Source organism: Capricornis sumatraensis, chromosome 20, assembly GCF_032405125.1.
Source record: "Capricornis sumatraensis isolate serow.1 chromosome 20, serow.2, whole genome shotgun sequence".
Classification (NCBI taxonomy): domain Eukaryota; kingdom Metazoa; phylum Chordata; class Mammalia; order Artiodactyla; family Bovidae; genus Capricornis; species Capricornis sumatraensis.
In genome coordinates, this window is record NC_091088.1 from 52447524 (window position 1) to 52468202 (window position 20679).

At 38.8% G+C, this 20679-nt stretch overlaps 1 protein-coding gene and 1 non-coding gene across 2 annotated transcripts in view; both read left to right on the top strand.

The window, feature by feature from the left end:
* LOC138095962 (uncharacterized) overlaps positions 1-20679 on the top strand; it is a 406275-nt gene that overhangs the window by 187606 nt on the left and 197990 nt on the right. The gene's annotated exons all lie outside the window — the stretch shown is intronic.
* On the top strand, positions 18864-18970 carry LOC138097277 (U6 spliceosomal RNA). Its single transcript, XR_011146477.1, has one exon. It is a non-coding gene; the product is annotated as a U6 spliceosomal RNA (small nuclear RNA).

Here is a 20679-nt window from a genome sequence, read left to right on the forward strand (position 1 = left end):
AGCAGGAAGTAATTCATACAATAAAGGTAAAAATACAATTTTTTAAAAGTATAAGTAAAATAAGAAACTAGTAGATTTTATCCAAGAATATTCTCCTTGAAAAGACCATTAATATAGAATCAACAGTTATTATTGAGTGAAAAAAATGATTCAGTTACAGCTTTATGTATGGGAATTGTGAATAGTTATGTATATCAAAGAGATTTAAAAGTTTTTAAGTTCATGAATGTACTGTAATATACATATATTTCATTATGTATAAAAATAAGGAGAATGAACTATTTAGAGAAACCTAAATGATCAAAGTTGACTCAAGATTCTATAGAAAACCTGAGCAATCTACTTTATATTTCATTTATTTTATATTTTAAACAATTTATAATTTATAGATTTTGTAACAGGTTTTATAATGTGAGAGATCTGTAGGCAAGGGAAAATAAATATAGTTATGCTCTTGTTTTTTTAAAAACTAGGGTCAATAGTTTTGCAGGCAAGAAAGTTTTAAAGAATAGATAATCTCTAACAAAATTTTTCAGAATCATTCTACAAGGCAAATATCCCAATAATAAAATTAGATGAGGATAACTCCTAAAAAGCAAAATCTAGACCAGTATCATTTGAGATACATGCATACATTCCAAAAAGAGGTAAGTAAATTGAACTCAGTAGTCTAATAAAACAATTATAAACCATAAAATGGTTTACCAGGAATACCTGGGGCCTGACCTTTTGTGATTTAGTTAGGCATCCAGATTTTAGGTTTTCTAACTTGAGCAATGTGACAGTGTTGGGGGAAATGACATGATCCAGCCCCAGTTATCTTTTAGATTGCTTCTCTTCTTTTTGTTGTTTGTGTTAGCCTCATTAATTTTATAAAAGGAATCAAAAATTACTGTGAAAAATAGGCATTCAATACTTAAAAATTAATACCTTCAACAGGAGAAAATGAGAAATGCCATAATAAAGAAATTTTTTTTTTTCAGTCAAACTAATGCCACTCTTATATTGACTTGTACCTCCAAGTACATTTTGCTTAAAGTGGGCAGACTGGCTAGATGTCACTGAATAATCATTCATCATTTAGAATAGCAAATCTCTCCCACTCATGATTTAAAAATGCTTTTAATTTGTAGACAGTGCACAGTGTTTACACAAAAATGTAACACAAGTATTTTAGGTGCTATAATAAAATTAGATTTTTCTAACAGGTCAGTGTGTTTCTCTCTGGTAACATTTTGTTAATAGAAGTGTTTGGGGCACAGTACATTAACTCAAAATTTCTTAAAGTATGTTCCACAAGACACTGCTACTTAATGGTTCTTACAGAAAATGATTTTGTGCTCTAATAAGCATGTTGTTCAGTCGCTCAGTTGTATCCAACTCTTTGCAACCCCATGGACTGCAGCATGCCAGGTCTCCTTGTCCTTTGCCATCTCCGGGAGCTTGCTCAAACTCATGTTCCTTGAGTTGGTGATGCCATCCAGCCATCTCATCCTCTGTCATCCTCTTCTCCTGCCTTTAATCTTTCCCAGCATCCAGGTCTTTTCCAGTAAGTCAGCTCTTTGCATCAGGTGGCCAAAGCATGAGAGTGCTGTATTTTGTATTTCTTGAGGGGGTAAAAATCACATTAAGTGCCTATCAAAAGACTATGAAGTGTTTTATTTTATCTAATGCAATGTATCTCATACTTCAGTATAGAACTCCCATTCCCAATACCTATTGTAGATATAATTTCATTTTGGCAGATGTTTCCCTTACCAAAAAAGAGAGGCTTCAGGGATGGAAATGTCAGCATTATGGCAGATGTATGGTTATCTGGTGAGGAAAGCAACTCACAGCATGCTGTCCAAACAGCTGCTTGCTTTATTTTGGATTTAACGTGCTTTTCAGAAGAATTGAAAACCCCTAGCCCTGTTCTAAATACATAATATGTATTTAGGCTTTTTATTGGTCAATATTTAGGTTACATATAATTTCTCACTGAAAAATCTTATTGGATATATGTTTCTTGCTATTCATAAGCAAGGTTTTCTCTGAGATTGGTAAGCCACAGGTTATGTTCACTCTCATCCTCACTAGATATTACCATAGAAGAGAATGTTGGGGAACTTCCCTGACAGTCCAGGGGTTAAGAATTCACCTTCCAATGCAGGACGTGTGAGTTCGATCCCTAGTCAGGTAGCCAGGATCTTACATGCTTGCAGCCAAAAAACCAAAACATAAAACAGAGCAGTATTGTAACAAATTCAGTAAAGACTTGAAAAATGGTCCACATCAAACAAACAAAAAAAAGAATATCATTGTAGTGCCAGTTTACAACCCCTTCAACCTTACAGCCCCATTTCTGGTATGTGCTTTAGTATTTTCTTGGTAAATAAGTAGTTGAGCATCTTTTTACATTTGTTTATGACAAGATCCCCAATCTCCAAGAAAATCTGGAAAGCAGACAACCAGTGAGTACCTAACTTATAAAACTTCAGATATCGATAAGGGTCACAAAGAGAAAATATACTGGGAAGGAGAATTACTGAAGGGGAACAATTCAGTTAATCTTTTAATCTGAAGTGTATAAAGTACCCATAGTGGTAGCAATACAGGTTTTATGTAAGAATAGCCTGACTAACACTGAAAAAGAAAAGCTTCAAAGGGGATACTAGTCCAAGGAGAATGAAAAATGCTGAAAAGTCCCTATAATTGAAACCCTGTGGTACTTACTCATGCATGAACAGTGAAATAGAACAGAATTCCATAAATAGACCCAAATACACAGGGAATTTTAGTACATGAGGGGATAGGGAAGTGACACATTCTTTGTGTGTGTGTGTGTGTGTTTTTACTTTGGGGACCATATGAATGTTTTGCAAATTTTAAAAGTCAGTAACAACCAAAGGGGAAAGTAATAAAGAGTATGGGACTAACAGGTGCGTACCACTATATATAAAATAGATAAGGATTTGCTGTATAGCACATGGAACTGTATTCAATATCTTGACCTCTAATGAAAAGTAATCTGAAAAAAATATATATATAAATAACTGAATCACTTTGCTGTACACCTACAACTAACACAATATTGTAAATCAACTATAGTTCAGTTTTTTTAAGTGAATCACAGAAGAGAGAGCTTAAGTTGGAACATGAGCAAAAACAAATGTTTCCTTCATACTAAATGGGGAAAAAAGACAGGCAAGCAACTTTTGAAGACAATTTGACTGTATTTCCTCAGGCTACAGACAGAACAAAAAGAACACATAAACAAATAATTAGCTCTAGTTAGTAGGATTGGTTTACACAGCTATATAGATTAGTAATTCTGAAACTAATTCATGTATTCTAGAATCAGGCAAAAAAGTATTATGGGAGTAAATAAATAGGAGCCAAATTTATTGTTGCTGGAGAAGGGAGTTACAATATGGAGAGGAGGAGGCTAGAATGAATTCTGTGGTATTGGATCGCAGTTGGGAGTATCACTTTTTAAAGTGATGTTTTAAAAAAATAAATTTAGAAATACATATAGGAATGTGTGTATGTATGTCCCTCTAGCAGAAAGAACATAGAAGCAATTACACTTTGTAGCAATGAGAATATCCAGCACCCAGATCCAAGGAACAAGGAATCCTTGGAGAAACAGCATAAAAGGCTGAGCAGAGAAAACATAAGATGTGGTTGGAACATTCTGTGGAAGTAGAAAGTAGGGAAGTGCTCAAAAAATGGATGAAATATGTCAGAAAGTTACAGTATTTCAAGGAGTTCTCACTGGCCAAATCTGGGCAATCTGAGCATCAAAATAGGTCATGATAGTAGCAGATTGAGTAAAATCATTGACTAACCCAGTGACTATAATACATTTAATAGTAGAATGCCAACTTACTAATGTATTAATAGAAGGCATGGTAAAATTAGAAAATCACCATCAGTCAGCCATCACAGTAATCATTGATTCTGCTAGGAATCATCAATGTTGGGGCTTCCCTGGTGGCTCAGTGGTGAAAGAATCCACCTGCCAATGCAGGGGACACAGATTTGATCCCTGGTCCAGGAAGATCAAACATATAAGCCCATGCGCCACAACTACTGAAGCTTGCATGCCATAGAGCCCATGCTCCCCAACAAGAGAAGCCACTGCAATGAGAAGCTCATGCCCCGCAACTAGAGAGTAGCCCCTTGCCACAGCTAGAGAAAAGCCTGCACAGCAATAAAGACCCAGCACAGCCAGAAAAGAAAGAAGGAAACTTTAAGAAAAAATCATCAATGTATGCCAAACTAGTGAGTGAAAATTTGATGAGAAAATAGAATTTCATACCATTTTAAAGTCTGTCTCCACAAATATTGATTACAAGGGGAAAGTAGTAATTTTACAGTAAAGAAACCTGGCAGACAGCCACTTAACCAGTAATCAAAATTAACATAACCACTGTGCTACAAAATGATATCCTGTATCTCCTGTTATAATGCATTGAGAAGAACAGAGCAACTCCTGTGATATTCCTAACAAAGGGCATACCAGAATTTAATCATAAGGAAATCACAGAAAAATGCAATTCAAGCAATGTTCTACAGCTGGCCTTTACTCTTCAAAAATGTCACTGTCAAGAAAGATCAAACTTGAGGAACTGTTTCAAGTTAAAGGAGACCAAAGAGACATGGCAAGTGTAATATATGATCCTGGACCAGAAAAAATTTTTTCTATAAAGGCTTTATTTGAACAATTGTGAATTTGAATAAGGTAAATATTAAAAGTATTATAGGCATGTAAATTTCATAATTTTGATAATTATAATAATGGAAATTATGAAAGAGAATGTCTGCTTTTAGGATGTATATACTGAAGGATTTAGGGGAAAGGAGCCTTATGTGGGCAACCGACTTTTCTGAATAAAATTCCAATTGTTCAGGCAAAAATAGGATTGTAAAATAAATGTAAATGTTAGCATTTATAGAATCTATGTGAAGGGTATACAGAAATTCTTTGTGCTGTTTTTGCAACTTTTCTGTTTCATATTATGTCAAAATAAAAAGTTTTATTAACAAAGAAAGCAGGTTTGCATTCTGCCTCCTCTACTAATTGCTCTGTGACTTTGGACAGGTTGCTTCACCTCTTTGGGTTTCTGTGTCTGTCACAGGATCAAAATAGTACTGACACAAAGAGATTGTTCTGAGAAATAATTAATGCATGTAACATTTTCAAAACTAGGCCTGGGAAAAGAAAGAGTACTTTAAATTTTAGCTTTTATAATTTTTACTTGAAAATTTGTGTCTTTTTTCACCCCCATGAAAATTTATCTGCTTTTTTTCTTTTTTTCCTTAAAATTCCCTTTTCTTCCTTATTACTGGTTTCTCCTTTTAGAATTTGTTAGGCATTAGAATTTCTGATACTGCCTTTCACATGTCATTTTCTTTCATGTTTTCCACTTTTATTATATTTTTAAATTGCTATTGTTCAGTTGCTAAGTTGTGTCCAACTCTTTGCAACCCTATGGATTGCATCACAGCAGGCTTCCTTGTCTATGGCCTCATACTTTATTTTAAATAAGCTTTTTCTTTTAGAATGGTTTTAGATCTACAGAAAAGTTGCAAAAATAGTTGAGTTCCCAAATAATGAGAATTCAGTTTTTCCTTTTGTTAACATCCTACACTAATATGGTACATTTACATTAACATATTCTTATTAACTGAAGCCCATACGCCATCCTTGGACAGCAAGGAGATCAAACCAGTCAATCCTAAAGGAAATCAGCCCTGAATATTCATTGGAAGGACTGACGCTGAGGCTGAAGCTCCAATACTTTGGCCACCTGATATGAAGAGCTGACTTATTAGAAAAGGCCCTGATCCTGAGAAAGACTGAACGTAGGAGGAGAAGGGGATGACAGAGGATACCATCACCAACTCAATGGACATGAGTTTGAGCAAGCTCCAGAAGATGGTGAAGGACAGTGAAGCCTGGCAGGCTGCATGGGGTTGCAAAGAGTTGCACATGACTGAGTGACTGAACAACAATACTCAAGTCAAATGTCCTTAGTTTTTACCTAATGTCCTTCTCTGTTCCAGGATCCTATCCAGGATACATTATATTTAGTCCTCTGTATCCTTATGCTGCTCAAGACTGTGAGAGTTTCTCGGGATTTCCTTGATTTTTTTTAAATTTAGTTTTGGTTGCTTTGGGTCTTCGTTTCTGTGCTTAGGCTTTCTTTAGTTGCAGCTAGCGGGGGCTACTCTTCCTTGTGGTGCACGGGCTTCCCATAATGGCTTCTCTTGTTGCAGACAAGGGCTCTAGAGTGCGCGAGCTTTGGTAGTTTTGTCCCACGACCTTAGTTGCTCTGTGGCATGTGGGATATTCCAGGACCAGGGATGAAACCCGTGTGCCCTGCATTGGCATGAGGATTGTTTACCACTGGACCATCAGGGAAGCCCCAGTTTCCTTGTTTTTGATGTCCTTGACAGTTTTGAGAAGCACTGGCTAGTTTTATAAAATGTCCCCAAAGTTGTAATTGTCTAAAGTTCTTTTCCTAGTTAGACTAGGGGTTTAAATCTGGGGGAAGAAGGTCACACTAACTGCCATTCTTACAACATCATATTAGAGGTACATGCTATCAACATATCACTGATGATATCAGCCTTTAAAAAATTATTTACTTTTGGTTGTGCTGGGAATTCATTGCTGCATAGGCTCTTTCTAGTGCTTCAGTAGTTGCTGTATGCAGACTCAGTAGTTGTGGCTCATGGGCTTAGTTGCCCAGTGGCATGTAGGATGCTCCTGGATAAGGGATCAGACTCGTGTCCCCTGCATTGACACATGGATTCTTAACCACTGGAGCACCAGAGAAGCCCAAGAAGTAACTTTTGGAAAGCACCCAAGGATGGGATCCGGTAGCCAGTGGAGTCCACCATGTGACTAGAGGTTGAAACTTTCAGACCCTCTTTTTCTCTCCTTTGTCACCGTCCCACCTCTGGGGATGGAGAAGGGCTAGAAATTGGGCTATGTAATGAAGCCTCCATAAAAACCCAAAAGGAGGGGGTTCAGAGAGCTTCTAGGTTAGGGAATCAGAATGCATCAATGTGTCACTGTGCCCCGTAGGCCCCAAACTCCATGATAACTTTCCCCTCCATATCTCATCTGGCTGTTCATTCATATCCTTTAATATCCTTCATAATAAATTGGTAATCTAGTAAGTAAACAGTTTTCCTTAGTTCTGTAAGCCATTGCAGCAAATTAATCAAACCTGAGGGACTGATTAATTTGAGGGGTTGTGAGAACATAACCAACTGGTCAGAAACACAGGTAACAATCTGGGCTTACAATTCACATCTAAAGTGATGGGGGTGAACAATCTTACAGGACCAAGCCCTCAACCTGTGCAATCTGATGCTATCTCTGAGTAAATGGTGTCTGAATTGGGCTGAATTGTAGGACATCCAGCTGGTGTCCAAAAATTGCTTGGTGGTGTGTGGAAAACTCTTCACACACATTGTAATTGGTGACCAGAACCCTCTTACCTTCCCTGCTTGGTGGTCTGGAATCTCCCATTCCAAGACTGAAAAACCTGGCTTTCATTGTCTTTCATCCATCTATTTGTTTGTTTAATACCAGTATACATGTAGTGGTTTCAGACTGTTTACCCAGACACCATTTATGTACATTTGTCTCTAGACTTACAGTTTCTACTCATTTCCAGAGTTACTTAGATCAGCTTCTTTTCCCCCCATACTCTTCAGTGAAGTTTATCATACATTTTTAATGCAATGGGTACCTGGGTGCGTACCAGTCTCAGTCGTGTCTGACTCTTCATGACCCTGTGGACTGTAGCCCACAAGATTCCCCTGTCCATGGGATTTCCCAGGCAAGAATACTGGAGTGGGTTGCAATCCCCTTTTCCAGGGGATCTTCCTGACCCAGGGATCCAATATGAGTCTCTTAAAATCTCTTGCATTGGCATGTGGGTTCTTTGCCACCATCACAACCTGGCAAGCCCAGAGTGACTGTACTAAAAAAAACAGATGTCAAGACAAGAGACATAGAAATGTTTCATAACAGAAGGGTCAATTCATTAGGAAGACACACAATCATAAATATGCATATACTGTACTAACAGCTTTAAAATATTGTTACATGAAGCAAAACCAAAATGAACTAAAAGTAGAAAGAGACAAATCCACTACCATAATTTTCATTTATCTTCTACTCTATATACATTTAACTGTTAAAAAAGTGAGATTTAAGATAAGCCTAGATATTTTCAGATATTTCCTGAAGTTTTTTGAGAGACGAAAAACTCTTCTATGAACCAATACATAAACATTTTAAGATGAGAAGGATGCTGCAGTGTGGTCCCCAGCAGGCTTATCCAGTTTCTTTCCTGAATGAACTCAGCACAGGACAAATTCAATTATTACTCATCTGAGGACACCCTTCCTAATGTTTACTTTTCAGACCTCATCATCAGGAAAACAGTCATAAATGCATGCACTTAACAGGGCTTGAAAATGCTTCAAGCAAAACCTGGTGGTACTAATAGAAATAGACACCCTATCTCAGTAATTACTAGAACTAGATTTTTTTTTTAATCGGTAAGGACAAACAATATATAAATGACAATATCAACCCCCTTAACCTAGTAGGCTTTTATAGAATTATACCTTCACAAGTGCAGGAGGGAAAAAGGGAAAAAACCTAAAGAGAGGAGGAAGTGGGGAAGGGAAACAGAGCGCGAGCAACCTCTGTGTGTCCAGATTCTGCTAAGAGTTTGGGGATATTGAGACTTGATGTACCTACGTCCTGCTTGGGTATATATATAAGAGCACCTGCCGTATGTCTAGTACATGTATTAGGCACTGCTAGTGCCAAGACGTCTCTGTAAACCCAAGTAGCAGTTCCGCAGACACCTCAAACCCAAGCGGGCAGCGAGCGCCTCATTCACCCCCGTGCAGCCTCGAAGCCAGTGCCGCTTCAGCTGAACCCCAAGCTGGGAGGTCCACGGCGCGCTCCCGCCCTGCCCACTCGCGCCCGCGCTTGCGCATCCCACGCAGCCCGTTAAGGCGAGGACCAGGCCCTCCCTACCCGGGACTACATTTCCCACATGCCTCTGCGCCTAGTTTCCTTCCGGCTTCCTTGCTGGTTTCGGCTCGGAGAGGTGAGTTGGTCTCGTGCACTGAGGAAATGGGCGCGGGGGCGGCGCGGGGGCGGCGCGGTCTCTGTGTGCACCCGGCTGCAGTGACTGTAGTTTGTGACGCTGCCCGGACACTGGGTGCTCTGTTGCGTCCTCTGTCCTCCTGCTTCAGGGCCGCGCAGATGCAGCGGCCCAGAATGGCTCCGAGTTAGATTTACGAACCCCACAGTGAAGGCCTGTAACAAAAAGACGCAGAACAACAGCTCTCAGAATCACAGCTTAACAAGAGCTCCCTCCCAAGGCAGCGCTCTTGAACTCGGAGACAGCTCCAGCCCTGGCCATTGTACTTCGGCCATTCTCTCCGATGCCGGGAAGGCACAGCTTCACCCCAGGCTCCCTCTTATTTCCATCGGGTAGTGTGTGTGATGGATGGTGGGAGCGAGGGTCGTAGCGGGGGTGTGTCCTTAGTCTGGCCCGGCTGAGCTTGGGAAAAAGGCTCACTGCGTCGATTCCCGTCACCGTCCCCCAATCTTTAGAAAGGAGGAAATCTATATGATGTTTCCTCTTTGTTCCATGAAGTGTAATTTCAATTCTTTTTCTAGACCCGGGGATACTTGTAAGAAGTGAAAATAGGTCAGACTAAGACAAAAAGCAATCCTGCCGTTCCTCTTGTTGAGAGAGAAAAGACAGACAAAACCAACTACACAGTTAATAGAAAACGTTGCTACTGCACAGGTCAGGCAGCAGTTGTAAAACGCCATAAAGACTCCCTTTTTGAGAGTTTATAGCTTTCTTACCAGTGTTGCTCCAGACCTGCCTTGACTGTTTTTATTTTATTTCGGTAGATACCCGCTTGCTAAATTACCCTCACTTCACTAATAGCACTCAGTCTCCAGTTAGTCCTTGCCTATCTTGTTCTCTCACTTCAGTAGCAGCGGTCATTCCAGAATGGTTCCCCACAGCCTCAGAATCCTTCAGTTGGAGCACAGCTGTTTACAGAGGGGCTTTTCTTATCCCTATCCTCTGTCACATTCGGAGGAATTTCCTCCTTCTCTTGAGTCAGTCCTATTTTGTTGGACTCTGCAGGCTTATTCCAGGTAGTCTTTAGCTGGTTAGGCTTTGACTAATATCCTACCCATTGGCCTGATATTTTGTTCTTCCTCTCCATTGGCTATTCAGATGAGCACTTGGCAGTCATTTAATTCCGCCTGTGAGCTGCTGCTTTCTAATAGTTTAAATGATCTGCAGGTCATACAGGGAGGCTAACTGCATAGCATTATTTTAGGCTGTCATTTATTGAGAAGATTACAGTTTAATTGGAATCATACCCTAGGTAACCTTGATGTTTTCCACTGCCCTGAGGTCAAAAGCAGGAAAAGATAGGAGAATGTTTGATTGGTGACAAAGACTTAGCTTTTCAGTCTTAGCCTTTAGGAGTTTCAAGGTGATAGATTTTTAACAGAGAAATCTGTGTTAACAAGAGAAGGGAAATAGTGGGAAGGAAGGAAAACAGTATAGAAATTTGACGAGTGACTTGAAGTTTTTGACAGCCTGTGTGTGTTTCAGATCACATATTTATGTGATCTTATGAAAGGGAGTTTAGTATAGTGGCAATAGGATGAGTTATGGAGCTGAATTACCTGGATTCTAATCCTAATTTGCCACTTAGAACTGGGTGAAGTTGGGGCAGTTCATTTCATCTCTTTGCACCACTATTCCTTCATCTGTAAAAGGAGGATAATAATAGAACCTACTGCATAGGATTGCTTTGAATAGGTGAATTAATATATGTAAAGTCCTCAGATAATGCTTGACACATAAATGCTCAATAGATTTAATTGTTATTATTAAATCGTAATTCCATGTTTTTCCTCATCACCCAGATCCAAAAATTATGAGGATTTTGCCATGTGTGCTTCATCCATCCTCATACTGTCTGTCCTTTTGTAAATTGTTATTCAAGAGGAATTGCCTACCAACCTGAAGTTTTGAAATTTATTAGCATTATGAAGAAGAGTGGGGCTGAGAAGCTCAAATTTTTTTTGTGGAAGAATAAAGAAAGCAGAAGAGAATTTTCTTTAATAATTGTGGGAAGAAGTATGTAGTATTCTTTTTTGCAACTTTAGTGCATATATATGTAGAGTCTTATTTAATACTCATAACAATTCTTTGGGATAGAATCTATAGTTATCACCATTTTTTATAGGAGGACTCTAAGACTGCAAAGAATGTTTAAGGTAACACAATTTGATAACTATGAGAGCTGAGATTTATATCCTGGAAGTTTGACAGCAAAGCCTATGTTAGTAATTGCAACAGTATACCAAATCTCATCATTATGTATACTTACATCTTTCCCACTCTACTTAGTAATCCATCATCAGTAGTCGGAGAAGGCAGTGGCACCCTACGGCAGTACCCTTGCCTGGAGAATCCCATGGATGGAGGAGCCTGGTGGGCTGCAGTCCATGGGGTCGCTAAGGGTCAGACATAACTGAGCGACTTCACTTTCACTTTTCACTTTCATGCATTGGAGAAGAAAATGGCAACCCACTCCAGTGTTCTTGCCTGAAGAATCCCAGGGACAGGGAAGCCTGGTGGGCTGCTGTCTATGGGGTTGCACAGAGTTGGACACGACTGAAGTGACTTAGCAGCAGCAGCATCAGTAGTAGTAATGTGTAGTCAGTCGTGTCCAACTCTGCGACCTCATGGACAGTAGCCCACCAGGCTCCTCTGTCCATGGGATTTTCCAGGCAAGTATACTGGAGAAGGCTACCATTTCCTCTTCCAGGGAATCTTTCCAACCTAGGAATCAAACCTATGTCTCCTGTGTCTCCTGCATCGACAGGTGGGTTCTTTACCACTGCGCCACTTGGGAAGCCCAGTCCATCATGAGGGGAAGATATTGATCTAATGATAGCAAACACTGTCAAGTTACATCCAGAATATAGCTATGAGGTCTCTATGGAGGTGCATGGATTTCATACAATAAGATTTATGCCTTATAGTTTTTATTTTGATGATGTTACCTGCACAGTTAGACTAGTAGGACAAGAAGATCTAGTAGCAGTTGGAGGACTTCATAAGCATCTTGGCTCAAAGTATTGGTTCAGAAGCAAAATAAATGCATTTGCCAGGATGCTGTGAAAGGAAGCAGTCATGAGACTGCTGTCAGTGCCTAAAAGACATCAGTCAGGGACTTTCTTTTATAGGCAGTATTCTTAACACATGGGCTTCACAGGTGTCTGGGTGGTGAATCTGCCTGCCAGGCAGATGCAGGTTGGATCCCTGGGTTGGGAAAATCCCCTGGAATAGGAAATGGCAACCCCACTCCAATATTCTTGCCTGGGAAATCCCTCGGACAGAGGAGCCTGGCGGGCTAAGGTCCATGGAGTCACAGAGAGTGGGATGAGACAAAGCATGTGCACACATCAAAGCTTAGATTTCTTTCGACTCCCTGTGCTCTCCTCCAGTTTGAATATGAGCATGGTGAGGAGTATTTTGGAAGCAGGAATGCAAGAGGAAAACTCATAAAGCTAACATAAGTCATTTGGGGGAGCTCTGAAGCACCTCTGGTTTTATTGCTGCTTTGTCTTCTTCCAGATCTGGCTTATCTGAACTCTGCAGATCTCTATCAGAAATCTTGAAAAGGACTGACCGGTGCTTGCAGTTCAAAACAATGGCCCATGTAAGTTGATGTTTCTTCTTCCTTTTTGAAATATCACCTATTTCTAGACCATGTATACATACTCATTCCTTATTCTGAAACTTCTGTTTAATGGAACTCCATTCAATAACCTATTCTAGTCCCTCTCATTCCTGTGAGATTTGGAGACAAATAGCCCAGTGTCCTCTCTGTGTGCCCTTCTCTTTTTTTCCACTAATGTGGACCATCTTCTGTCAAGAGCCATGAGGGAGCAAAAGTAAATTGCCGTAAGAAAAAAGCAGGTAATTCCTGCCAAATGTCCCCCTGTTAACATTTTTTATCTTAGTTTTTTATTTTAATACCTAAACTTCAATGAAAGCGTATTTCTCTGAAAACAGTGATTTTTGATCTGGTTCTATATGGAAACAATTTACATCCCCAGGGACTTCCTTTGTGGTCCAGTGGTTAAAACTCTGCACTTCTAGCTACAGGGGACATGGGTTGAATTCCTGGTCGGGGAAGTAAGATCCCACATGCCATGTGGCATGGCCAAAAACAAACAGCAGCAACAAAAATTTATATCCCCAATATAGAATTTAACATCTTTTAGAAGTTTTTTAGAACTTTTTATTGATGCAAAACATACATAGAGAATAGTGCTCAAATCCTAAGTGTGCAGCTAAATGAATTTTCATAAATTGAGTATTTCTGTTGTATCAGCCCTCAGAAGAAAGGATGTTATTGGCATTCATATACCCCCCTTTCAGTTACTTTATACCCACCTCGTCCAAATGTAACCCTGACTTTGATTACCCTATAATAATTTTGCTTATTTTGAGGACTTTATATAAGTGAAATCATATAGTTCAATGTAACTTTTTTAATTTAAAAAACAGAAAACAATATATAGGAAGTCTTGTTGTATTCCAAATACAATTGCTGAACCATCAGAACCATCTGCAGATGTTTTGAAATGCTTGCAAGTGTCATCAAAGGGGATGTGTATAATTGGTGTTGCTGGCAGAAGGGGAGGCATAAGAGCATCATACAGAGTCTGAGTCATTCCTCTGTTCTGTTCTTATTAGAAACACACTTTCATTATGCATTTCCCACGTAGCCCCTGCTTTTGTCATTTTGTAAAATGAGTTCCTAAAAAGGTGGAAAAGTATTGAAGAAAACTGTGGAGAAACAAAGCAAGTGAGAAAAAAACATTTGGTAAAAGAAATAGCAAAGCTAAAAGAAAATACGAAAGCCAAAGATATCATATGTGCATGGCCCATGTGTACTGGAGCTCTGTCCTGGGGGAAATGTGAAGCTAGTGGGAGGGTTGGAATTAATGTATAGTGCAATGTAATTCTTTGCTTTAAAATGGTAGGAAAATAGGCACCCACCCAAAATGGTGGGAGAATTATGTAGTGTTAGAATGTCTTGATTTTCAGCGGTGGATTATTGATACTAAGTGGGAGATCCCTCTTTGGACTTTCCTTGAAAATCTTGTGGTTTGATAAAAGAGAATTTCGTCTTATTTGACTGCTGATAGGGAAAACGCCAAACTTCTCCACAAACCTGAGTTTTTTAAATATGTAATGAGATTTTGTGTTGGCTAAAATATCGGTGCATTGAAATATTATGGTATGTAAGGCTTTGTAGAGGGTGGAAGAGGTAGGGATTTGATTGAGGCCTCATTTTGTGAGGCTTAAAATTTCATATGCTGCCTTGATATCTTGTCAAGGCTCCAGAGACCTAACTAAGAGTTTCCGTGCTCTCCCCAGATGGAGCCCCCATTTACCTGGCTAGTTCCTCTATTCGCCAGACCAGCTGAACCTCTCCTGGTCCTTAACCTAGTAAGTCACTTCCTTGCCAGCCCACAGAATTATTCAAACAAGCCATCACATCATCCTGCATTGGCCACGGAATTCATCATCCTCTTTTCACTATAAAGCCTACCTCCCACAGATCCTGCTTGTTCACCCTATTCCTGAGTACATCTCCTGTGTGGCCCTGTATGACGTGTAATATCTTCCTTTCCTGGGCTGGAGTATATGTGACTAATAAACTGCCATCAGTCACATCTATCAGGTGTCAGATATTCAGTCATCTCATACTGTTTAGGATCCCTCCCTCACAAGCGGGTTGAGTAGGAGGTGATCAGAACTGGACAGCAAATAGGTCAAGAATTATCTCCAGGAAACCCTGAGAGAAGAATACTAGGAGCAGAGTCCATTGTACAGTTTGACCAGATGTGCTGGTTTTGAGCAGGGTTTCTCAGTTTTGGAACTAAAGTTGATCTTTGAACAGTGCAGGGATTAGGGGTGCTGACCCTCTGGGCGGTTGAACATCTGGTCCTCTGTGTATGCCATCCCTTCGTATCTGGAATTCCTCATTATCTGTAGTTCCACATCCATAGATTCAGTGAACCTAGAATTGCATCATACTGTAGTATTTATGACTGAGAAAAATACACATAGAACTGGTACCATGCATTTCAAATCCTTGTTGTTCAAGTGTCAACTGTACTAATATTTTAAGCCAGAGAATCGTTTACTCTGGCGGAGTGTCCTCTGCATTGTCGGATGTCTAACAGTATCCATGTTAGACATTTATTGGATGCTTCTAACACTCACACCCCCTCTCCCCAGTTGTGCCAATCAGAATTGTCTCCGGACGTGGCTGGATGTCTTCTTGGAAGTAAAATCACTCCTCATTGATAATCATGATCCAGAGTGCTATTTTTAACACTTGGGGCTTCCCTGGTGGCTAAGATGGTAAAGAATCTGCAATGCAGGAGATTCAGGTTCAATCTGGGCCTCGCTGGGTCAGGAAGATCCCCTGGAGGAGGAAATGGCAACCCATTCCAGTATTCTTGCCTGGGAAATACTGTGGACAGAGGAGCCTGGTGAGTTGCAGTCTGTGGGGATTGCAAAGAATCCGACACGACTGAGCGGCTAAACACGCACACACTCTCTAACTCAGAAGTGAGGAAAGATGTTCAGTGAGGGATGATGAATGATAAAGAGCTAAGAAGATCATACAGATGCATAAATAATGTGTTATTTGTGCAGATAACTCAGTTGCTCAGTCATGTCCGACTCTTTGTGACCCCATGGACTGTAGCCTGCCTCCGTCCATGAGTGTAAGTAATAGTGTAGAATGTGAGCGTTGAGGAAGGTTTTTGAGATTGTATTGAATCCAGAAATCTAAAGAGAGAGTGAAAAAAGATTGAATTTGATGCATTCGAAATGTCGACTGCCATGGAGCAAATTTTAAAAAATAAAGAATTGGTCATAATAGGCAAAGTGCTTATAATAAAATCTGACTTTATGATGAACTTGAGTCATTTTCTTAGAGATTTTGTAGTACATTTGGGAGAAATTTTTATCAATATTTTTTCATTATCAGTGAAGGAAAAAGAGGATAAAAGATCTCATACTTCTTGAGAATTTGTGGTGGAGAAACAGCTTGCTGAAGGCTTGTGTGCACTGTTTCATTTCATTGGGACTTCTTTTGGTTAATTTCTTCCTTTCCAGATATTTTTGGGTAAAAATTTAATCTTATCTGCAGTCACAGGATGGTTCATAACATGTAGCACTATTTCAGTGATGCTAATTTTCTTACTGTCTAATTCACATGGCATAAATTTGCTTGCTCTGGGCTTCCTCTGATGGTCCAGTGGTTAAGAATCTACCTGCCAATGCAGGGGACATGGGTTTGATCCCTGGTCTGGGAAGATGCCACAGGGCATCTGGGCAACTAAGCCCATGTGCCACGACTACCAAGCCTGCAAGCCCTGGAATATGTGGTGGCAACAAGGGAAGCCACTGCAAGGAGAAGCCCATGCACCACAACCAGAGAGTAGCCCCCAGTCACTGTAACTAGAGAAATTGCTTCAGAGCACAGCAACGAAGACCCAGCACAACCAGAAATAAATAACAAATAAATAAATGTGCTTGCTCTGTGCTCCCTCCGTCTCTGCAATGCAATCATTGATCCCCTCTCTTTCTATTTATAAAAAATATTTCATGTATTTTCACAAGTAATACATGAGTTTTTTTTTTTTCAGGGTTCAGTGACTTTCAGAGATGTGGCCATTGACTTCTCACAGGAAGAATGGGAATTCTTGGACTCAGCACAGAGGGACTTATATAGGGATGTGATGTGGGAGAATTACAGCAACTTCATCTCTCTAGGTAAGGCAGTTTATCTCAAATTATACTGACTTTCTCTTCTGTCAATTTGAGGATTGTGTTTTGAGAAACTAAACAAAATTTTTTCTCTCTGTTCCAAAGGAATGGTGTAAGCTTTGTTACGTTGGAAATAGGACCCTCCTTTTAACACTTGTCATTCTCAGGCTCAGCAGGCTAGGTCCTTCAGACTGTCTTCAGGCTCGGTTATTTTCCGTGTTTCCTTAGTACACAGGGGCTGGGTTTGAATTCTGGATTTTTTTTTTTTGACAGAAACATTGTTCAAGAGACCAGAATTCACTATGTATTTGAGCTAAGAATTGATGGAGCTTCTTTCTGATCCACCTTTGAAGAGAATACCTAGACACAGGGATTCTGAATCTCTCTAAAAATAAGAGGAGCCTGTAGAATTTACACAGTAGGAGATGAATCTCTATAGTTCATCTAAAACTCAAGTAAATGCATTCTGTTTTGTATAGCAGACATATTTAGTTCTACTTGCTTTGTGGTTGAAGGTTAAAAATCTAAGAACTTTACATTTAATATTAAACAAATATCCTAGTAAGTATCTGAGGATGTCTCAGGAAGCCTCTTATTCTTCTCTCAGCCAACTGATAACAATAGAAATCAACTGCTAATATGCACATATATTATGTGTATATATAACAGGCTTCCCTGGTAGCTCAGATGGTAAGGAATCTGCCTGCAGTGCAGGAGACCTAGGTTCAGTCCCTGGGTCGGAAAGATCCACTGAAGAAAGGAATGACTACCCACTCCAGTATTCTTGCCCAAAGAATTCCATGGACGGAGAAGCCATGGACTGGCAGGCTACAGTCCATAGGGTCACAAAGAGTTGGACACGACTGAGTGACTAACACTTTCACTTTCATATATATAAATGCATGTATTTGTACTTATGTACTATTCTGAACATTGTATATTATTAATTAATCTTCACAACAACTCTATGAGAAATGTACTATTATCCTTATTTCAGATGAGAAAATTTAGGCACAGAAGGTTAATAATTTGCTGAGGCAAGATAGCAACAAAGGCAGGATGAACCTGTACTATCTGGATCCATATTTTGTGTTCTTAGCTATTAAATAAGACTGCCTCTCAGCAGAGCTTATGAGTTTAAATTGTTTTAAAACCTGTTCTTGACTATCTGGTGTCTGTTCTTAGTGGTCCTCAGGTTACCCTAGGGTGAGTGTTTTTCAACTTCCTAGCATTTCTTTGTGCTTAGACTTTATATATAAAATACTATTTTAAACTACTAGTTTATTATAAATTTAACCAAATCTGAACCTAAGGACTTTGGGGTTTATAATTTCATGTCACATTATATTTTAAGCAGGTCCTTCCATGTCTAAGCCAGATGTGATTACCTTATTGGATGAAGGGAAGGAGCCCTGGATGGTTGTGAGAGAAGGAACAGGAAGACACCACCCTGGTGAGTGAGGGCTGAGTAGGCATGGGAAAATCATTACTGTAGGTAATAGCCAAGTTTGTCAGGGTAGAGACATTCCCTTGAGATTTACAGATCGCTCTTCAAAAGCTGTAGAGGAAAGGCCTAAGACCTAGGAAGCAAATTAAAATCTTTTAAACCTGGGCTAACAAGGGAATTTCCTACTGGCCTTGATTACAACTCTCTATTTCTCACATCATATTTCTCTCCCACTTCAAAGAAAAAAGCTGTTCTCAGTAAAAGGAAAACAAATGATAATGTAAGAGTTAAAATCAACAGAATAGAAAAAGAAAAGAAGAGAAACTTAACAGAGCTTAGAGTTGATCTCTCGATAAGATCAACAAAATTAATAAACACCAACTTGACTAATCAATAAAAAAAGAGAGACAACATAAATTACTAATACCAGGAAAGAAAGAGAGGTTTTCGCTTAACATTTTATATCCATTAAAAGAATAAGAGTGCTCACTTCAGCAGCACATACACTCAAATTGGAACAATACAGAGAAGATTAACGTGGCCCCTGCGTAGGGATGACATGCAAATTCATGACATGTTCCATATTAAAAAAAGAGCGAATATCATGAATAACTTTATGCCAGTAAATTTGACAACTTAAATGGAAAAATTCCTTGAAAAATATAAACTTACCAGATCTGACACAGAGTAAAAAGAAAATATGCATAATTTCATATCTACTAAAGCAATTAAGTTCATTATCAGAAGTTTTTCCAGAAAGAAAATGCTAGACTCAGATAGTTTCACTAGTGAATTCTATTAAATATTTAAGGAAGTAATAGTACAGTATTACACATATTCCTTCAGAAAAAGAATTCATTCCAACTCATTTTATGAGGCTACTTTAATTCTTACACTATGTTCATGAAGGATGTAAGTTTATAATTTCCCCCTGCCCTTGATAATTTCTATCCTTCTTGAACATAGATGTAAAATGCTTAACAAAATATCAGAAAATTAAATCCAGTAATATATAGTAATGATGACTAAATAGGGTTTACCCCAGAAAATTATACTTGGTTTAACATTTGAAAATTAATCAGTGTAATTTACCATATTAACAGAAATGTGATAAATCATTTGATTATCTCCATGGATGTAAAAATAGCATATGACAAAATTCAATATCCATTCATGATAAAAACTCTCAGGAAACTAGAAATCGAAGGGAGCTTCCTCAGTGTGATAAAGGGCATCTGCTGAAAAAATACTACGTCGTTAACTTTATCATGCTGGATTGAAGAGTTCCCTCCTAAGACTGAACAAGGCAAGGATGCCCAGTCTCCCTGTATCTACTTAACATTAAATTGAAGGTCTGAGCATTGCAATAAGGCAAGAAAAAGAAATAAGAGATATAAAGATCAAAAAGAAAGAAGTAAAACTATTTGGAGATGGTATAATTATATACTTAGAAAATCCTAAGGAATCAAAGCAACATCTACTCAAACTAGTAAGTGAAGATCAGAGGATACAAAGTTAAGTTACAAAAATCACTTTTGTTTTTATATAGGAAAAAAATTGGAAAATTAAAGAAGTCAATTAAGAAAAAGTAAATTAAGTCAGTTTACAGTAGGGTCAGAAAACAAAATCCTAAGGAATAAATTTGACAAAATGTGCAAGACCTCTACAATAAAAGCCATGGAACATTGCCAAGATGATCCGATGAATAGAAAGATACCATTTTGGGGATGAGATGCAATACAGTTCCAGGCAAAATCCTAGGAACCATTTTTTTAAATTTTGTAGATACTGACAAACTTATTCTAAAATTTATATGGAAAAGCAGTGGACTTAGCATGTCTAAAACAATCTCAAAAAGGAAGAACATGTTATAGAACTTAGACTACATGACTTCAAGATACTTTGAGATATATTATAAAACTAAATTACTCAAGACATTGTGGTATTGGCTAAGGATCAGCAAACAGAACAGAGACCCTAGATGTAGACCTCACGTGCACTTAGTGTCATTTATTTACTGATAGAGGTGTCAGAGCCTTCCAATGGAAAAAGGAAAGTATTTCAACAAATGACACTGGAATAATTTGGGAAAAAAATCTTGACCTCATAGCACAATTAATTTGAGATCGATTTTAGACCTAAATATAAGAACTAAATATTAAAAAATCTTAAAAGTCAAATATAAAAAAATAAAAATTTAAAAACTAGGTATACATTTTATATGTAAAAAATATAAAAGCAAAATGTAAATGGGCTTCCAAGGGTGCTGCTGGTGGCAAAGAACCTGCCTGCCAGTGC